This window comes from Anas platyrhynchos, chromosome 3 (genome assembly GCF_047663525.1).
Source record: "Anas platyrhynchos isolate ZD024472 breed Pekin duck chromosome 3, IASCAAS_PekinDuck_T2T, whole genome shotgun sequence".
Taxonomy (NCBI): Eukaryota; Metazoa; Chordata; class Aves; order Anseriformes; family Anatidae; genus Anas; species Anas platyrhynchos.
The window spans coordinates 108,331,666-108,354,391 of NC_092589.1; the positions used below are offsets into that span (position 1 = coordinate 108,331,666).

General features: G+C 36.4%; 1 long non-coding RNA gene across 1 annotated transcript in view; it reads left to right on the forward strand.

Moving 5' to 3' along the window:
* Positions 1-22,726, forward strand: part of LOC106015555 (uncharacterized) — a 172,628-nt gene that overhangs the window by 117,567 nt on the left and 32,335 nt on the right. Inside the window, exon 3 of the long non-coding RNA XR_011808581.1 lies at positions 1,559-1,672. This is a non-coding gene — a long non-coding RNA (uncharacterized lncRNA). The remainder of the gene's footprint in view (positions 1-1,558; positions 1,673-22,726) is intronic.

Consider the following 22,726-nt stretch of genomic DNA (forward strand, 5'->3'; position numbering starts at 1 on the left):
AGCTTCAAAAGTCTTTCTTGAACATTTCCCATGTGAGAAGTTATTTTGATCCTACCATTCTTCCTAAATATTTTTCTAATATTAGTGAGGATCAGGAACTGATATTCCCAGAGTAAAAACAGATTTTTCTGCAGACTGGCAGTCTCCATTGTCAGGTATTTTATGCATTTTTTGCCTAGTGGCTTGGAAGAAATACTCTATGCAGACAGGGTACCAAGACTGCGCTTTCTGATGTAAGAATCAAAAGTGACTTCCAAAGAAGCACAGAAAAGGTAGGAGTTGTCATTCTCACTCTAGCACCATAGTACCTCTAACATCAAGAGCCTGTAATTTATTGTGGCCCTGAGCTGCTGGCGGAATGGTTCTAGAGAAGTTTGTCCTGGACATATCCACAGAGAAGGTGACTGAGCCCCTCTCCTACTTTGCTTCCTGTTCCTGGTGAGGACATTAGTTCCACTAAAGCTTTCTTTTCGTTCTCTGAAACCAGACCAGCCTGAATAAGGCTGTAAGTGAATAATCATTACTTTTCATATCCCTTTGCATGGGCATTGAAACCAAAGCATTCACTCTTTAAAGTATGGGAGTATAGGTAGTTAAATCTGTCAGGAAAATCATTCTGAGTCTCCATGCAAATCTTTTGTGAACATAATATGGCAGACAACAGTGTTCTAACCGCTTGTATGTTATTTATTATCTGGATGCATTGTTTTAAGGTTTTATTTTTTTTTCCACTGTTCAAACATACACAAAGACTAGTTTGAACTGCTGCAGTTCAATCTAACTTATGCTTGAAACATTATTTTGAAACATTTTATAGATGAATAAAATATTTTAGAGGTGGTGAATACAAATATGAGAAATGGCAAACTTCTAATTTCTATATAATAATAATATAGCCTATTTCTAGACTGAAACAAAATTCAACTAAGAGAAATATCTGTTATCTAGGAACAGTGACTCTAGAAAATATTTCTTAAGAGTTGTGTGATGCTGTTAGAAACCAAGGGTCATCATCTGTCTGTAGCTCAAGGAAAACTGGTCTAGATAGCTTCAACAGAAAAGTAGTAAATAAATATGGCCTATGACACTTGCATCCAGTGTTGCAAACTCTTGACAAGTACTCACTTCAGTCAAATTCATATTATCAGTAAAAAAGAATTAGACGATTTAGATGGAATCATGTACCTCAGTATATACTCTCACTGAATATTTATCATGTCAGTATTCTTGATACTGAGAAAAAAAAAAAAGTAAAGAATTTGGAAAGACAATATAGTACGTGCACACTAGCTATTGTTATAAATATTAAGTAATATCCCTTGCTTTATAGATAAGTTTACTTTGTATAACTATAGATAAGTTATCTTTGTAGATAAGTTTACATCATTTAGTATTGCGAAGGAAAGATGCCTTTGTGTCAGGCAGTGGAGGTCTGTAAGTACTAAGATGAAGTTCCTCAAAGGTGACCCAAAGATGCCATGAAATAACTGTGTATAAAATCATGGTATGCTTTGCATTTTTCCCTTAGTAGAACTCCTGTGTTTCCTTTGCTTTGCAGACAGGTTGAATGCAACATGCCAGTGGATATGTAAGACCACCTACTCATTGCGTCCTGTCATCCCTACGGATAACCTCATCTTGAAAAATTCCACCTGTAAAGCTCATGGACTTGGTAAGAGACTTAAGTTATCCGCCAGGCAATTAGTATTGAATGATCTTTGCAGAAACACAGTAAGTTAGAACAGCCTTACCTGATGATATTGCAAAACCTTCGTGGCAATTGTTGCCACTGTTTGGGGAATAACCCCCATGAATAAAATATTCACCTCCTTCCATTGCTATTTGACCTCCACTCTCATTCCTGCCCATACGTACTCCAACACATCTTCTTGTAGCACCTCTTCTCTGTTTTCTTTATATTTGTCAAAAACAATAGATGAAAATTTGAACTTCCAATTTGAACTTGTTTGTAGCTTCCTCCACAGGCATGTGACACTGTATCTCTCTCTTTACTAACACACCTCAGATTCATCTTGTGTTTGCTTTCGCCCATGTTTTTTTCCAGAGTTGATAGCAGAGTGCATATCAGCTGTTTCCCACTTGCTCACTGTATTGCAGCCTGAGAAAAGAAAACCAGAATGGGATTAGTTTTTCAGTGTGTCACTGCAGTCACCTGGAGCCACACCAGTTCCTGCACTTCACCTGTAATTCACTGCTTCTTTAAAGCAGGTTGGAAGTCACCCTCAAATCAGAATTACAGAACTTTATGTTGTTTGGTTTGACTAACCAAGCTATATTATAGAGTCACAGAATCACAGAATGGTGTAGGTTGGAAGGAACTTCTGAAGGCCATCTGGTCCTCTGAGAGTCATCTGGTCCAACCACCAGCCTGTTATTAGAACTGTGTTTTCAGTCTAGTTCTACTTCAATACATTGTAGTGGACTATTTAAGAGATAAAAAATAATTCCTATAGAGAAGATCCAGATTTCAAGTTCTTATTCTGCTTGGATCAGTGGCAAGCATTCTCTGAATTTAGGCAATCCAGAAATGCACCTGGGCTAAACAAAAGGAATTCCATTGATATCAGGAATGCTCTTTTAATTTAGGGATGTGAGGATCTGGGCCCAAGGTCATTTATTAATTGAATATGGAAGACACTGGAGTAGTTTAAGGGTTCTAATGACAATATGATTATCTGCAGTGGAAACATTTGTTGGTGTTTTCTTTTTTGCTCTCTTTCAAGCATGTGTGGGGGAGCGGGCATATTGCATTAGAAAGTATTCCCGATGACAAATACTTTGGAGCAAGGAGATGAAGCAATTACAGTAGATGGGAGCCTGATGGGTGGGAATGGGGGAGGGGGTGTACACTCTGGGTCTACAGTTTCTGTAAGAGTTTAGGACAGTTTTCACATATTTATCCAAGATGGCCTTTGAAGTGTCTTGCGGGAAACAGTTGGAGGTCTGCTGTCACTGAGAGTGTCAAAGGGCCTTGAAGATTTATAACACAGCTTTTCCAGCAGAATGTAATTGCTGCTACAGGAGAGAAGCTGAAACAGTTCTTTAAATGCAGACTAAATTTTGCTTTTTCACTATTGTCCTGAGAACTGAAAATGGCAGTAGTGGCACATTCCTTCCACTGGCTGAGTGGGATATGTAAGCTACTGTCCACTTTCTTTAACCATAAGTTTCTGGGAGATAAAATATCATAAGTTCAATGCTTAGCAACTGGCAATGCATGCATGTCAGATATTGGCAACAGACCTAGCTTTATTAACCCTCTTACCTACATTAGCCCCAAGAGAGGATTCAAGGCCAGAATTGCCCATGTGTTGTCTACAGCAGCACCCTCTGGGCCAGTTCAGAGGTGACTCTTACAATGGTGTGAATACAGAAGGATGGGCTGAGATACAATGTGACATTTTCCCATCTACCTTTGTAAGCATTCAGCATGCCAGACAGCTCAAAGGCTGATTTTCCAAGCTTGCAGCAACCATCCTAGAAGGACCGTGATGGTGACTTGTCAGTGCATGTGCTGATGCCCCTCCACTCGATCAGTCCTGAGTGTGCCTCACCTTCCTCCTAGTAGACATAGAGTTGGAATACAACCTTATTACATGGCATGACTCCCCATTAACATGAGTGGGATTAGGGGTGTGGGTAAAGCCGAGTGTCCCTGACCCTTCTGTGCTCATTCATGCGTGTTTCAGTGTATGGTAAAACTTTGCCACTTTTCTACTGAATAATCTTCTTAAGCAAAATCAAGAAATCTGCTTCCATGGAGCAAGAGAGGGTCAAACAGGCCCAGAATATCAGAGTGAAGGACGAATTCTTCAGTTTGGTATGAGAGCAGACAGTGCATGAAAAAAGGTGACAAGGGGTCAGTAGGGGAACACACAGGATAAAATACTTTCATCTATTGTGCTGGGGTCAATAGGCTCCCATCAGGAAATCTTGAGCCCAAGATTAATTACTTGTTGCAGTAGGTATACCATTGTGCTCTGTAAGACACTGTGGTGACTTTAGGCATCTTGCAGATTTCTGGTTCACATAATGCAATCCCATATAAAAAAACAATAGTAGCTAAGCAAGTAGTAGTGGGTGGTGGTGAGATGTCTTTTAGCTCATTCTAATGAAACTCTTTTCAAAGATACCTCCAGCTTGGCTAGAAATTATGAGAAACTATTTGTTAAATATTATGAAAGAATTTCATAGTAATTCAGAATTACATGTCATGGCTATTATACACTTTGCAATTTATATGAAAGAAAATGTACTTAAAAATCCCAAATCTTTGTAAATTCTATTGGAAATTTATTTGGATTACTTCAATTCCTTGTGTCACAAACTTGTGAAACTCCTGTTGTAGAACTAAGTCTCCATACTTTTTTATTTTATTTTATTTTGGTCAGGTTCCAGATATATGGTTAATTTTAGAGTAATTTGACACTTAAAAAAAAATCCCTTCTTTTTGTTAAATAATAAATAAATAAATCATTGTTTGGAGTGAATTTCCTTGGAAATTTAAGATTATTAATACTTTAAGTATTAAACAAAAGTAAAGTTCTGGTTGAATTAGAATTACAGCATTGGGTCTTTATGATGCCTATATGTTTTAATAAGTTCTTTATCAACATTTGAAGTGAAAAGACCATTCTCACATTGTGTCCTGAACTGCAAAGCTATGTTATATTGTGCTAGATCCTTCACCATAGTTGATAAAATATCAATAATGCAAAACCACCAAATCCTTACTTTTGTCTTTGTTATTTTGAGCAATTCATTATAATTGTAAAGAGTTTTGAAAGACAGTTTGTGCGTATGAGCTACTTCGCCATTTATTTTATTATAAAGTTTCTATTGACATATTTAATCTTTAAATGCAATTCCTAGTAAGCATATCCTCTAAAGGTTAGTCTACTCAGACTATATAATGAATTAAGTCCACCACAAAAATGTCATTAAATCTCATAAATTTTCAGTAGTTTACTAAATGTGCTATTTAGAAAACATCATCAAGAAAAAGAACAAGTGGTAAAGGAAAAGAAACAGCAAAAGATCAAAATTGAAGGAACTATATAGTTTATACTACAGCTTATCATTTCAACACTTGAAGCTTAGGACTTCTTAACTAAAACTTTAATAAAATAATTTATGATTCATATGACTGTGAAAGAATTTTTATTGGTATTGAACAAATAGCAACAATGAAGCATGGTGTAATATGGGATTTGTGTCTTATGGTTTATTTTAAAGAGTGATTGAAATTTTTCTAGTGGCTGGACACTTGCTGGTGTCTGTTTAGTTATGAACTTCTGCTTCTACTTCTGCCATCAGGGCACTGAAAGGGATTTCTGGGTCTCTTTTTGAGTCTTTTTTTTTTTTTTTTTTTTTTAAAGAGCTTTTTAAAACTTCTTTTTCTCTGTCAGATTGATTAACACTGTTCAGGATATTCAAAAGTTAATGGGAAAAACAAACAAACAAAAAAAGATAAATTGTTTTATATGATTAAGCTTCACTTTTAATGAGAACCTAGCTAAAAATATCACTGATATATATACATATATTTTTCCCAGTAAATTTAACACTTCCTTTCTGTTTAGGATGTAGATTTTCCTGTTTGTTTTGTGTGGAAACCTAATTCTTGCTATTGTGCTTAGCCTAGTGCGGGGATTAAATGAGGATTTAAAATGCTGACCCTGTTTAAGGACAGATGTTGGTATGCTGGACTCTCAACCATGTCACTGAATGTGATACCCATCCTGACCTCTGTTTGCATACAATGGCCCTGCTGGACCATCTAAAGTAGCAGCGATGTGGAATTCTATTACCTGAAATCTGAGTAGCAGTAGTGGAGAAAAACAGGAAGGATTTCATGGAGGTCTTTCATTCTGGACATTCAGATGGTCTGGTAGTAAAATGTCGCTGACTATTTTCTATGGCACAAATGTGCTGTACGTTGATCCAGAGCATATATTACAAGCGTATATTACAAGCATTTCAACATGTGTAAACAATTAATTCTTTCCTATTACTATGCTTGCTTGTCTCATTAACATTAGCCATGCACCCTTCCTTCAGCTATTCCCCAGCTGTGGGTGGCTATGGATCCACTGGAAAGTCTGCTAGCTAAGTTACAGTTGAGTTGGTTTGTCCTACTTTACTATACCACTGCTGGGAATTGAGAAGCTATTCTGGACTATATGAATTCAGTAGAAGGAATCCTATGGCCCTCAATATCTTTGGAATTGTACTTGTAAAAGTTTTTGAAGCAAAGAGATATTATTAGTTCAAAATGTTCTGTATTGAGTTAGCATTTGCTAGCGTTTGTTTCCTGCATAATCAAAGTAGTGATTGATATATAGCTTAACCCTCCTTCTTTATAATGTTTTATCCTCTGTTATGTATTAAATATGTTCAAAGGAAAAAATCACATGCATTTTTGAACCACTGACTTTGATAACACTTTTTTTTAACTTACAAGCTGTTATTTAGCATCTGTTGTGGGAAGGAACACACACATTCCTAGATGTTTTTTATGGTCTAAAGACTTTAAAATACAAGAAAGAGTGGTTGTGGTCATATTATTATTATTATTACTATAATATTATTATTATTATTATTATTATTATTATTATTATTATTATTATTATTATTATTATTATTATTATTATTATTATTATTATTATTATTATTATTATTATTCCATAATGTAAATCAGGAATGGTGTGTGCTGGCTGGAGCTGAACAAATAATAAGTAGAAAATAATGTATTCAGTGAATTCTGCCTCTCTCTGCTTTATATTGTTCATGGCCATATCATACCTTTTTTTTGAAATAAATGTTATTCTGAATATTTTCCTACAGTCTACATTAGGTAGATTTTTGGCTGTCTTTCTCAAGAGGCATGTTTGCATATGCAGCTGCAGAAGCTATAAACTCTACTGGAAAGCTGTAAGCTATAAAGGCCGTGCCTTAGGACAACTCTGTCACCAACACACAGAATAAATCACAGAATCATAGAATGGTTTGGGTTGGAAGGGACTTTTAAAGATATTCTAGTTCCACCCCTCTGCCATGGACAGGGATATCTTTCACTAGATCAGTGAAAGCCCCTTGAACTCTTCCAAGGACATCCACAATTTCTCTGGACAACTTGTTTCAGTGTCTCACCAGCTTCATAATGAAGGATTTCCTCCTAATGTCTAATCTAAAACTACCCTCTTTAAGTATAAAATCATTGCATCTTGTCCTATCACTACATGTCCTCGTAAAAGGCCTCTCTCCATCTTTCTTATAAGCCCCCTTCAAGTATTAAATTGTTACAATAAAGTCTCCCAAGAACCTTCTCTTCTCCAGGCTTAAAAACCTCAGCTCTCTCATAATTTCTTCATAGCAGAGGTGCTCCAGGCCTCTGATCATCTTTGTGACCTTCCTCTGGATCTGCTGTAGCAGGTCTACATCTTGTGTTAGTGCCCCAGGGCTGAACGCAGTACTTCAGTTGGGGTCTCACAAAGGCAGAGCAGATGGGGGCAAATCACTTCCCTCTACCTTCTGGTCATGCTGCTTTTGTTGCAGCCCAAGATACAATTAGCTTTCTGGTCTGCAAGCATGTAATGCTGGCCCATGTCAGATTTTTCTTTCACTGGTACCCCTAGGTCCAGGAGGTACCCTTCAGGGCTGCTCTCAGTCCATTTTCCATCTAGTCTGTATTTGTGATTGGGATTGCCCCAACCCAGGCATAGCACCTTGCACTTGGCTCTGTTGAACTTCATGAGGTTCATGTAGGACCACTTCCCTAGCCTGCCCAAGTCCCTCTGGATAGCAGCATCCCTTAGTTCTATTTAAGTACTACTCAGCTTGATGTCATCTGCAAACTTACTCAAGGTTCACTTGATCCCACTGTCTATGTCATTAACTGTCTATGTCATTAAAGATATTAAACTTAACCACTCCCCATATATACTGCTGAGGGACACTACTTGTCACTGATCTCCACCTGGATGTAGAGCCATTGACCGCAACTCTCTGGATGTGGCCATCCAGCCAACTCCTTATCCACCAAATAGTCCACCCTTCAACCTGTATCTCTCCAATTTAGAGACAAGGATGTTGTGTGGCACCATGTCAAAGGTCTTACAATAGGCCAGGCAAATGACATCAGTTGCTCAAACACTTGTTTTATAATAGAAGCCATGATCTGATTTAGACACTGCACACAAAGCAGTGCAGCACCCAAATATTAGGTACCCCAAACTGGGACAGAAAACGTGGATCCAAGCTAAATGTTTTAAATTTCTTGACAGAGTTAGGTGAAGAATAGCACTCATAAAGAGGGGAGAGCAACAGGATGATACCTAAGCTGGACAGGTTTCTTTTTCCAGAAATTTGAAAGCCTAGTTCTCTGACACATTCCTGCAGCAAATGCCCTGATGAACTTAAAACCCTCAATAACAGGACTGTCTCACTACTTTATATTAAATAAGAGACAATGGAAGAAAAAAAATGAGGAGAATAGCAGCACATACCTACTGTAAAATAAAGTATCCAAAAAAGGAAGGACCTTCTTCAGCATTCCCTTTCATATGCATGTATAGGAGAAAAGGACAGAGGTTTTATGCAGAAAGAATCAGCTGTTGTGTCTTTATGATGAAAGAAAATATCAGCTCCTTGAATATAATATAAAGTTTTAATAAAAAAGATAATATCAAAATTATATTTAAACACTTGCTAGAGACTAAGCTAATGGCTGTAGAATTATTTATATGTTCACAATTCTATCAAAAAACAAAAACAAAACAAACAAACAAACAAAAAAAAATCACAAACCACACACAAAAAATAAATAACAACAACAAAAATCCTCCTAGCTAAGGAAAGAACATGGAACTTTACACAAGAATTATTAACAGGTACTCAGTGACACAGAAATTGTCTTCCAGCATATGGGAAGGCATAATATTGTATAAGCACGTGGGAGAGGCTAGTGAGGAGAAAAAGAGAAAGTGTAGGAGGAGGCGAATCTGTCATTTTTCATTTGGTATGAAAAATTTTCTATTTTTTGGTTGCCTGTTTAGTACTGTAGTAGGTGTGGGGGGCAGGGAGCATTTATCTCTCTCGGAAGGCTGTTCTGAAAAACAAATAGTCCTGCATTAAGCAGACACTGATTTCCCTTTCCACTAAGGACCCGTGAACCAAAGTCATCTGTGCCAAAATGAAAACCTGTTTCCTCAGACTGACACTTGACCCTTTATATTTATTCAGCTGTCAGAATTTATGCTCATTCTATAAAGAGGGGAAGGACCCTGGGAGCTTCTGAATTGTTAAAGCTGAGGGTCATGCTCTAAAGTCTTATGAATTTTATTATAAAGGGTATTTTTATATTTTGAAGAGATTGACAAAAATCTTACTGGGTTAAGACATGGTTTGTATAAAGACTGTGAGGTCAACTTCTGGTCTGAGTTATGCCAGTGTAAATCTGGGATAATTTTATTACAATCAGTGGAGTCAATCCAGGAACAAAATTTTCCTGTTGTTTTGGGTCATGTGATGCCTATGGAAAACAATGGGAATTACGCACATAAACAATATCCTGACTAGTTTCTGAATAGGTAACTATTGCCAGGACTGATATTTAACCTGACAAATATAAAAGACAGAGATACATATATTGCTGTAGAAGAATATGTACATATTTATATATGCATAGCATATGTCAGAAAATCTGACACTCAGCAAAGAGCTATCCAGACACATTTCCAGTCTATTATTCTTCTGCCTACATCCTTCTTAGTAAATAAAGCAATGAACAATTAAATCAACAACTGGGTGTCCAGAAGTTAGCTGAAGTTAGCTGATCATGTCTTCAGTGGTAAACAGCTTTGCCACCCTAAGTCCATGTTGTGTTTTGGGAATGGTTCCTGGTCTGTGATAGTTTCTGAACTGCGCACTGAGAAAGTGATAGCTTGCCTAGGCCAAAACCTTGCTGGGGACCGTTCTACAAATGTAAAAATATGAACTAGCAAATTCTGATACCTGGGCCCTGATACCATTTCATTTACTGGTAGAGGCGTATCTGGTGTGTCTGAAAGAAGCTTGCTGTCTCTGATGTTCTTACTGGCCTTAGTTCACCTTTCTGACATTCAAAATCATGAAGAGCTTATGTCTCTGACCTGGTTTGTGAATCTTCACCTCCTGGTCTTGGGAGATCTTCAGTGTACTTGCTACTCAAGATGTTTGATGATTGGGATGATTTTTGGCATCTTTGCTACAAAAGCTATCCTGTTGCCTAAAAAAACACCAAACACACACACAAAAAAAGCAAGCAAGCAAGCAAGCAAGAATCACAAGCTGATTCATTATTCAGATCTCAGATATACAAAGTGGATGATCATAAGACATGTAACAGGAATAAGTTAAAGGAAAAGCAGCTTCTAGCAGTGCAAGAATTAAAATTTAATTTATTCCCTAACTCAAGGAAGCTGGCTTGATTTTACTAATCTTTAGAAAGAGATACACAATAAACTATGATTTAACAACATACCAGTAGTTGTAACAGGATGGTGTTCCTTTTGTGTGTGTGTGTTTGTGGTTTGGGTTGGGGTGGGGAGGGTGCTGTTGTTTTGTTTTTAATCTTAAAAGCAACAAAAATTTTCAAATTAATCTCTATCTCACCCCCATATATATCCAGCAATCCAATTAAGTATTAGTTTGGATTCATGGCATCATAACCAAGATTAGAATATAGTCCTCATCTTCCCAAAATCATATATGTTGTATTTTAAATACACATGTAAACTATTCCAGAGGGTGTCTTGCAGTCATAAATCTGTTTAGAAATATAGTTTATGTATTAAGGAGAACAACAATTTCTACCTCTAAATTCACAAAACTCCTCAATTAATAAGCTAATAATAAAATATTGTATATACAACTAGGATTTGGAGGTTTCCATACAACATCCAGGAATTATACAGCTGGAAAAGGCACAAGATGAATTTAGTATGTCCCAGGCTTGAATAAGGGCAAAATTACAACTTTAATCAGGCTTAAGCTTGTGAATGCCACTATGATTTTACAATACAAATGCCAAAAGCTGTAGTTTTCTTGTGGTGCAGCTTCCATAAGACTTGCTGAACCTCTATCATATGAAACAGATATGGCAAAATAAATAAACAAAAACCAAACCAAACCAAACCAAAAACGCAATCAAACAAAGCAACATCTCCAACTCTTAAACAATTATTATTTGTCAGAATCCTTCATGCATCATTGGCCTGTGTTGGACTGGAACCAGTCATACAGTGGTGAAAATTATATACCCCATTTATGCCTATAGTATTGCTTATTGGCATCATATCATAAATGTAAAGAATAATTTCATTTGGAAGGAACCTCTGGAAGTATTTTGGACCAATGCCCTTCTCAAAGTAAGGTCAACCTTGAAGTTGTATTAGGTTGCCCAAGGCCTTGACCTGTAGTTTCCTGCTTGTAAAGGAAACACTTAAGGGAAGTATAAACTGATACTCTTTGTGATGAGATCTCTGACTTGAGGTAAGAGTTTATTATAATCAGTGGCATATTGATTCATATTCCTAGTGAGTAATTTGCCTGTATTTGTGCTCTGAATCGGTCCATTTTTACTCTGAGGAAAAATAAATACAAAATAATTTCTGCCAATGCTAAATGGTGTAGCATTTCTTGTGTGATTTTTATTCTCCCTCTCTCACTTGATTTTGAATCACAGAAACATAGTATAGTCAGAAGGGACCTATGGAGATAATCATATCCAAGCCCACTTCTCAAGACAGTGACAGGTAGAGCAGGCTGTTCAGATATGTCCAGTTAGGTTTTTAATATCTCCAATAATGGAGACTCTCCAGACTCTCTAAGTGACCTGTTTGGTCAAGCAAGATTTTCCCTTTTGAAATTAATGATGACGAAAGTTGATAATACTCTAGTTATTTATAGGCTTGGAAACTGTCCTCAGAATTACTTACTTCAACAACTTCTGGTATATTTCCTGAGACTGAAGCTTGTTGATCTCCAAATCCTCCTTTTTGTCTCTCTAGAAAACAGGAAGGACATTTGTGTTCTTCCAGTCATCAGACACTTCTCCCAGTTGACGTGACGTTTAAAATATTATTTCTCATGTAATTGTAGAATATTTGTTTGTTGTTTGTTAACATCTGAAATGTATTTCTGTCCACAAAGATGTTAGAAGAATATTAAAAAAAAATAAACTGTCATAATGGAAGTGTCAGAAAGTGTCAGCATAATCTCTGAGACAGAGACCACTTCCACAGGGGTACTACTGGCTTAGAACTAAGTGTTGACTCATTGATTTAAGCAAAAATGAGCTTAAATTGACACGTTTATTCCAGCCCCAAAACAGTTAGACTATTTAGACTCTAGATTCAGATTAGACTGAGTCTTACGGCTTTAAGATACAAAGGATAAGCCTGCTTCATAAGGCGTAGTGAGATGCTTAATGAAAGGCAATGGGATGTAGAAGCATCTGAGCTACCAGAGACCCAAGGGCCTACTTTATTAAACCACAACATCTGTGCACAGGCTCAGATTTTCTAGTCTTGATAGTTTACAGTGCTCGAATGGGTTTTGTTTGTTTGTTTATTTTTATTCTAATTTTGACTGATTCAAGCCTGCAAAGGGTTTCAGAAACTTAAAGGATTCTTAAAATAAAATGCAATACATGTGAACCTGACCCAGGTTTTACTCTTTCTTTATTGCACAGTCATTCTGCATTTTCCTGGTAATATTTGAAATCTCCCAGCAATCTCATGCCCTTATATGTCACCCACATGCCCTTATATGTCACCCCAGAGAGTACAACACATATCTTAATTTTCATGACATGAAAACACTGTTTTGTCAGCTGCTGAAGAACTTTTCCATTATTTTGGACATTTTGACCTAGAAAATGAAAGAAAATCATAATTATGTGTTAGTGTAAAAGGAATCACATGATTGCTAGATGTGTAGAAATGGATTTATAGGAACCAAAAAACAGAGAACAGAAAGCACTGGAATTATGAGATGTGTTCTTAGGAAGGAGGAACAAGTCTTTGCTTCAGATTATTTTTTTTTCTCAGTTGCTTGGTAGGTTGTCTGGTTGTTGTTTGTGAGATCTGTGCTCAGTTAAAGCTGATATATCTGGGAAATGAGTGTGGAGCTGTTTTAAAAATTTTTGATGAAACAGTTTTAGGAAGCATGCCTGTTCACTGAAACTTAAAGTGTTTATGTTAAAATATCTCAGGTTTGAAAGACTTTTATTGAATTTAAGAAAATGTTCTTGTTACTACAGTGATGGTATAGTCTCCCAAGGTGAGATTTGTATCGGAACAGATTTATGACTGTCAGGAAGATAAATATTAGTAAGAAGTAAGCTGTTATGGTATTTTACTTCACAGATAAGGGTTAGAAAACAGATTCTACTACTAATAATATAGTTGCAGGTGCCAATATAGCACTTTTCTGAAGTGTTATCAAACCCAAAAGGGTTCAATTTTATCTCAACATTTGTAGCAGTCCATTAGATATAGAAAAACAAAACAAAACAAAACTTAGGTAAAGCTTTCATAAACTTACTTGATTTAACTTGTGCTAACAGGTAAGCAAAAGTAAGTCAGTAACTAACATTTTTTGTTTTAGAATAGGACACTCAGGAATAAAGCTTATAAATTTTATAGCTTTCTACTCACATTCAGATTGACTGAATACTCTTTGAAAGTAATGGGAAGAAAGGAAGAAAGGAAGAGAAATCCTTCAAAATCACATTGAAAATTACCTTGATATTTTTTTTTTTCTCAAGTGAAAGAAACAACTTCCAAAGAAAAGCTGATTAATCAATGTAAGAATGACCACTTCCAAAAATAATATTAGGGTTAAGTAAATAAACCATAAAGAATGAAAAAACAGTAAATAAACCAAACTTATGTCTAAGAAATAATTAAAAGCAAGAGATTTGGCTAAACAGAAGATGTTTAGCCTTGCAGCTAGGAAGACAATGTAGAAATACCTTAGAAAGAACTAAACTTCTGTTGCTCTGTATGAGATTATGACAAAGGATAAGAAAAGGATAAGAAAAAATTGCTCAAAATAATATGATTATTTGGACTCAGGTCTCAAAATTCATGAAGAAGCTGAACATAGTGCAAAGGTCCTCATATATTGTTAACAAGATGGAAACAATCACACCTCAGATGTGAGAAAAAATCAAGGATCTCATTATGTTCAAATAAAGGAACAGAATAAACACAAAGATAACCTCCAGACTCAGTGTGATATGTTTGTTGAAAAGACAATGGATGGGTTGGAAAGGGATTTTACAATGTCTGTGATTTTCTTGTGCTGGAGTGGACTGGTCTTAATATCATAAAAGTGTTTTTCTGATCTTATTATGTTCCTACTTTTCTACTCTAGCTCATCATCATGCAAGTTCTTACTGTGATGTGTCTATTTCATATCAAAATTGCAAGAAAAACACTTTTTTCACATTCTTGAAAAACCTGTATAGTGCATGTAAACAAGGACAAATTTATTTACACAGAAGTATTTTGATATCTAAAAAAATATGCAGGGATCTGGCTTCTGTACCTGAAAGAAACTGCTATCCAGATTAGTAGCCTCACATACTAGAAAAGTAAAGATGCTTGCTGGCTGTGCATCACTAACCAGTTGCTATAATTATATAAGAAACATTCATCCCTTTATATGTCTATAATTTACTGTTATATGTTTTAGTCAGATTCTCTTTACAGATGATGGAAAAAAATAGACAACTTCAGGGCTTGAATCATTTGACCTGTTTTATGTGACCGTATTCTGAAGTCAAAGATGAATTGCACCATAAACATACCTATTTCATTTTCTTTATAAAGAAATCTCAGATAAACTGTACTCCTCCCAGACTACATACATGTTCATAAAGTAAACACTGCCAAGGAATGTTCCTGAGTGTTAGTACTCAAAGATCTAGACTGTGAAGCAGTCAAAATGGTCCCTGGTATGATTTTGACCTCAGCTAGCTAATGGTATCCCCAAAATTCCTTGGCAAGGTTTGGGATTTAATATGGGCAGAAATTGTTCCCAAAGGGCAGTTTGGCTGCTTGTGGAATTTACTGCTATGTACACAGACCAGTCTGTGCCAGTTGGCCTCTAAAGCCAAGAACAGTTGTGGGTACATTTGTTTAATAGGATGGTGTGGTTGTATTAGATAGATATGTATTTGTAGTGTCTGCTCTTTAGGAAATTAGTACAGTGTTGAGAGGCATAAATTTGGGAACCAAGTTCATTTTGATTATCTAAACAATTGGTATTTCAGTGACTTCCAGCAATCTCTATAAACTAACCAACACGAGGACAAAGCAGGATTCACTACTCAAAACCAAGAGAGTTTACAGTTCAGTAAAGTGAACTTGTACTGAATTTGAGTTTCTTTGACCTTAAGATTTTTTTTTTTTCTTGTTTCTCAGTGAAAATAACTCTTGCTGATAATCTGGGTTTTCTGTATCTCTTTATCCTCCAGGACAGACAAGCACAGCTACAAATTATAACATTTTTCCCTTACCTAGTTTTGCCAAGTCAAATATTTAGACCAGACAGTTTTCATATCCTTTTAAAAGAAGAATGGAATTGATGTTCCTGAAGTGCTGTCTTCATACATCTTTAAAATCAAAAGCAAAGAAAAATGTTACTGAAGTCACAAACTTAGTCTTCTCATTTCAGACACCTGATGTAAGTTTGGCTGTCTATCATAACTCTCTCTTCATTATTTGTAATGAAAGGAGCTACAGAGACACTCAAGCTAAAGCATGAATTAAAAAGTGTAACCTAATATTAATCATAAGAAACATTTTCCCACAACTGTGAAGAAAATTATTTATACTACAGTATTGATTCCTGATGTAGAGGTCATGACTAATGAATTGGATGGATGGTTACACTCAAAGAGTTATGGTCAATGGTTCAATGGCCAAATGGAGATCAGTAACGGATGGTGTTCCTCAGAAGTTGGTATTGGGACCATCACTGTTTAACATTTTGTTAGTGATATGAATAGTAAGATTGAGTGCACCCTCAGCAAGTTTGCTGATAACACCAAGCTCTATGGTGCGGTCAACACACTGGGGGGAAGGAATGTTATCCAGAGAAACCTTGAGGTGCCTGAGAGGTGTGCCTGTGCGAACCTCATGAAGTTCAGCAAGGCCAAGTGCAAGGTCCTGCACACAGGTCAAGGCAATCCCAAGCACAAATACTGAGTGAAGAAAGGATTGAAAGCAGCCCTGATGAGGAGGACCTGGGAGTGTTGGTTGATGAGAAGCTCAATGTGAGCCAGCAATGTACATTTGCAGCCCAGAAAGCCAACCGTATCCTGGGCTGCATCAAAAGCAGCATGGCCAACAGGACAATGGAGGAGATTCTCCCCCTCTACTCTGCTATTGTGAGACCCCACCTGGAGTACTGTGTTCAGCTCTGGGGTTCCCAACACAAGAAGGACATGGACATGTTAGGATGAGTCCTCGAGAGCCACGAGGATGATCTGAGTGCTGGAGCACCTCTACTATGAAGACAGGCTGAGGGAATTGGGGTTGTTCAGCATGAAGAGAAGGTTCCAGGTAGACCTTCCAGTACCTAAAGGGGGCCTATGGGAAACTGGAAGAGGGTAGGGAATGTAGTGATAGTTCCGGGGATAATGTTTTTAAACTAAAAGAGGGTAGATTAGAGTGGTTATTCAGAAGAATTTTTGCATTGAGCAAATGTTTTCTGGGAAACAGTGTCTGCACCAACCTTCCCTCTTCAGAGATAGTTGCAGAGAAAAGAGAGAGGGAAATGATATATTAAAGATCACAGATGAATTAAAAAAAAAAAAAATAAAATAAAAATAAATAAATCCCAGATCTCCTGACTCTCAGCTCAGTAGTGAATCTATGTTTTTCTATAGATTTCTCAAGAAAACAAAGAAAAGCTACACATTGTATAATGGCACAGCATTAGGATATGGAGGTGTATAGAGTATGTAATCATGACAGACCATGTAGACATACATAACTAATTAAGTAAGGTTTTAATGATCTACTTTGAGTAATGCTTTCAGTCTAGCTGTAATAACATAGAGCTTCATACACATGCAAAATTTACTTTAGAAATGAGGTGAAAATTTAAGCTGTTCATTCCTACTGAGCTTTGCATTACTGTTACATCTCTGTGCACTAGCTCAGCTACATCTGTGAAAGCTGTAGTATCTGTAGTATAGGCAGACCTACAAAAAATGGACCCTGGTTAAGAGTTTATTATGTAAAAATTCTGATAATTCCTCAGCACTTCAGTTTATTAAAAATATATTTTCCTTCCTCCTCTTCTTCCCCATCACAGACTGAAGAATCACTGTCAATAACAGCATTATGCATAGTGGATTAAGTCATACACTGTGACACCTTTGTTAGGTTTTCTTCAGAACTATTTACAGTCCCTGTAAGTGTATTTTCTTCAGCTGTTGTTCTTCACTCTTAGAAAAGTAACTTGTGAACCCAATAAAAGGATGATTACTCGACAGAGGCCAGTTGTGGTTTCTCTTGAGAACTTTACAACAGCCAGGATGGAAGAGGAACTCTGTTAGATTCCCCTAGTCCTGCTGCAGTCAGGAAAGCCTAAGGGCATACATCACCTCATGTATAGATTGTTCTGTTTGCTTTTAAACTTGGCAAGCCCTTAAGACTCAGGAATGCACATCCTTGAAAAAAAACAACTATCTATACAGAGTGAGCAATCGTTACATCTGATTAGGAAGCATGAAAAGAAACACACATGTGGTTGACTCTGTTCCTCTGATGTCTGTGGCTTTTTGCTGACAGGAAGGAAATCCTTTTTAAAATTTATTTTTTTAAGAGTTCAAATAGATTTCAAACTATGTGAGCCAAAACTTGCTCTCAGTTATACCCATGTACTCCTATTGACTATCCCATAAGAACACAGGCATGTCTCCAGAGAACAAGATTTTCTTTGTTTTTCTGAAGTATTTTCTAATCTGGGTCAATCTTAAAATAAAATGTCCAGAAGAAATTTCCACCTCCCCAGGTGTTCGTTGAGTGTGAATCTCAGCTGAGTGATCTGTACAAGAATGTCCACAGATATAAGGCTCAATGGACTGACATAACATTTTCTGTAGAGTGGAATTATGTTGGCTACACTTTGGACTAGATCTCAAGGTGTTAAGTATGTCTATATTAGGTAGCAAAGAACAACAGACATACTTGGGAAAGCATCTCTCTAGCAATATGTAACTAGCCTTCTGCCAGGCACAGAAAAGTGTCACCTACATGTATGCTATTGGGTCTGTAAAGACCCAATTTCTGTGCAATTTCAGACTCTTAATAAGCTCTCCTGGTAGAGCAGGTAGAGCACTGCAACACTGCAGCCTGATATTTTCTCACTCCAGAGCTGGCTTATTGTCTTCCATCATGGACACTCATTTGCACTCATAGACATGAGGTAAAGGTGTCCAATGTCTTGAAAATTCCTGCTGTGGTGGTTTTCTGGTATGTAAATTCAGAAGCACAGATCAAAAATATGCCTGAATCACTTAGCCTGACAAGGGCACATGCTTTCTAAAAATCATTTTCCACAGACACTTAGACCTGGATTCATTCCATGCAAATTTAGTCACTTTAGTGAGATGCTTGGGGAAGATCTCCAAGTCAGATTAGAAATTTTTTGGCCTTCTGGAAGTGCTGATTTTTCTCCCTGTGTCTAGTGTTTTCACTCTTAGATCAGGTGTCTCAATTAAGTGTTTAGATTTAGAACTGAGACCAAAGTAGGATCTGGGACCTTTTCCTCTATTTTTAACTCCCTTCAAAATCCAACTTTGGTGCTGAAAGGCTGTTACGAAAAAGTATGACATGACCAGTGATAAATGCATACTTTTCTACAGAACTGGAACCTCGTCTGTTAAATATTCCCTGACCTGTATTTATTCAGTTGATTATTTCCCCCTAAGTATGTCATCTTGCACTTGTCTCTGTTAGATAGCATCCTGGGTTTTATCCAGGTTAACCTGCTTGGGAGTGTTGGTAATTTTCCACTAAACATTTCCATAGTGTTTTTATTAACATGAACATCTGTCTTGGGTTAGAGCTAGAAATAACAAAATAGATGAGAGACTCTTTATTTGTGCTAGTCTTCTGCCTGTTTAATTTAGGAATTGAAATGAGTTTTCCCCATTTATTGTATCAAGGTTTGGCATACATGAATGGAACTAAATTGCCTGTTAATACTTAGGTTCAGTAGCCATAATTACCAAGTCTGGCACTTATGCCAAACCTGTGTTATGATTGTAGCTAGAAGTAGCTTGCTGAAGTCAAGAAAGGGGCACAGATATTGATAACACATTGCTCCATCTATCCTTTCACTTCATACAATTGTTACAATTAGTAGATATGTTTGTGATAAATCTAAAAATTTGTCTCAACACACAATTTTTTTTTTCCAATTTTACTGCACAATAATTTAGCAATTATTTAGCCTGAAACAGAAATAATCAGAACTTAAACAAAACACACTGAATTATACTGCTTAAATTACAGATATACACAGATATTATAGTACAAAATATGTACCAAATACTGGTCGAGAGTAGTGGAAACTACTTCCAGTACAGAAAAAAGGCAAATAGAACTCTTAGCAGATAGTTTCACTTTTTGAGAATTTCATACTCAGATTGACATTTTTGCAGGATAACTCATTATGTCAAACATGTTTCATTAAGCACTTTAAGGAAATGTCCATTTTCACACTAAGAACATGTGGAATCCCTGGGCCTTTGTGATTTTCAGGTGGATCCATTCATTTATAAAGTGTTCTATATTATTTCCTTTGGATGTAGATTGTGTTTTTCTTCCTAATTTTCTTTGAGACTATCTTTGCTTTAAAAGAAACATTCCCAAGTGAAAAAAATCACAAATCACCATCCATTTTGGGGTTCATAGTAAGACCCCAAAAGCTTTGTGAGTCAAGATTTTTTTGTATATTGCTGCAAATATTTTGCACACAACTCACCTCAACTCACAGTAGTGCTGTAACTTGATTTCTATGGAAAAAGGAAAATAATGAATGACATGCAACAGCCTGATCCTCCTATGTCACATTATCTCCCCAAGAGCTTAGTTTGGGCACCACACACTGACTTAGTCAGTAAGCATTTGTGACAGAGCAAACTGATGATGCATTCCCTACCCCTGCTGCAATTTTACTGGCCTTGATGACTATATAGTCCTCATTATTAACATATCATACCCTATACACTGTTGAGTCTCAGAAAGATGCTAAGCAGCTGGAAGCTTGTGCTGATTGCCAGAAGGGAAACAGGCTCCCACACACAGAGCTTAATGTAACAACAATCCTTACTTATTGGCAAGGAAGTGTGTGTGTGTGATGGCAGTTTAAGAATCTATAAATCCTTCTCATCTTGTGTCAAAAACGTCACTCAGGCTGAAGGCAAAGAGGTAGATCCTGTGCCAGTCCCTGACTTCTGGGGACTTGATTTGGTGAAAGGACCACACTCTTTGCATGTCCTTTCTCTCCTTCTTCATGCTGTGCATCATTTCAGCTGACAGATTTACACAGGAAACCTGGCTCAGCAAGGCCTGCCGTAGTTGGTGGCAAACAAGAATATGAGGGAATTAACTTCTGGCCTGCTGACAGTGGCTAAATCTGCCAAAGCAGAGCTGGGTAATTTGGTTTCTTTCTTTTGTTGATTTTGTGCCAGCCCACAAGAGAGGATTAAGCAGCTAAATTCTGCATGGAGAACTCTACCCCTTTCGCTCAAATCCTATTGTCTTGATAGAATGACAGTAGCTAGTTGTGCCAATCTTTAACATCTTGCTGGCATTTCCCCAGAACATATCAGCTTTTGGTCCCTGAAAAGAGGGATTTGTTAAAGAACTAATGTTAAAAAGAAATAAAGAAGGACAGAAGAGGATGAGAAGCCATGGTGTAAAAGTTTTGCCTTGTATTAATTAAAGGAACAAAGTTCTCTAATCCTAGTGGAGAATCCACAATGAAACATGGTTAAGTCCCTAACTCTCCTGTCATTGTAACACATTAAGAGAGCTCATTCCCTGTTATCCACAGTATTTGTTTAATGTAGGAGCTATTCTCTATTGAGCTCTGAGAAGCTCTGTATTCATTTCACTCGTTAACTTTGGGAAGACAACACCAAAATATAAGGTCTTCATTTTTGCTATTAGTAGATTATATTTATGTCACAAATAAATTAAGGATGAACCATTTTTTATTTATTTATCTATTTAATTATCTATCTATTTATTCATTTATTTATTTATTTATCCAAAGCATCAAATAACCCCAGACCTTTTCTGAAACTCAAATAAGCTATGGAAAGTGGGAGTAAGGGGAGTGAGGTTTTTGATTTTCCATTTCAAAGCCAACATTCTTTAAAAAGACTTAAGTGTAATGTGCTTTCAGACTGAAACCATTGTAGCTTTTAAGAGGAAGATTGGTCTTCTCATCTAACTTCTTGTATTGAACAGACCAGAGGATTTCATCCAGAGATTCCTGACAAAGTCATATCAAAGAGTAAAGAAAAGCTTCCAGAAAGATAGGCAGCTTCAGGATGTGGTCTTCAATGGACACAGGAATTTTGCAGTCAGGATTAGATATACTTCTGAAGGGCAGGAAGGAGTGGATTTACTCCTATACAGTCTGGCAGTTTGAACATTTGAACTTGAAGTTTGTAAACATATTTGAGTACTAATTTTGATGTAAAACTCCAATGAATTTTAGTTTACTTTTTAAAAATAGCACAGTGCCTGTGAATGAAAACTCTGAAGTGAGAAGTGAGGAAACAACTAGCTCTTTCACTAAATATTGTATTTAAAATGAGACTACTCTAAGCCAGAGCATTATACAGGAAATAAAAAATGCCAATCTGACATCTACACAAGAAAATGTTCTTTGATTAAAGCAAACACATAAAGACAATTCAGAAGGGATACTTTTCTCTATTTCATTTACTATTCTTATTTCAGTGATGTGTTGCTTATCAAGTAAAACATTTAAAAATTGACTAAGCCAAAGCAGACCCAAATCTGTGTTTCACTGATTTGAAACTTAATTCATTTTCAGCATTTTACAAATGTATGTCTTATTATACAGTTTTAGATATATAAATATGTCTATATATTTGTATTATTCAGAGTTCTGATATTTATGTTTAAGAAGTGCTCTTGCAGGATTTTGAGTTATGCTTTTGCATTTGTAAAATAGCATTTTCAATTTCCATGGAACAGTTCAAGATCTAGTTTTACAAGAGGAGAAGTAAAACAGTTGCAGATGGTTGAAGCAAGGTAGTAAGTGAGGTAGATTAATGTATCACTGATAAAATCCCAGTCCACTTAAAGAAAAAAATATATTTTTTAAATATTTTTAGAATAAATATATATATTTATTTAAGATTTGGACAGTGTTTCTCAGCACTTTTATTTACATTTTTCCTTTCTTTTGTAATGATATTATTTTTCAATATTAACCAATATCAGAACCACAAGGAATGTTGTTCTGTAACAGCAAAAGATCATGACAAAACAAACTAGTGATACTGTCATCTAATCTTGGTTTTGAAAATATGAACACTTTTGCCACTTTTTTTTTTTTTTTTTTTTTTTTTATTATAAGTCCTCATCAGAATATC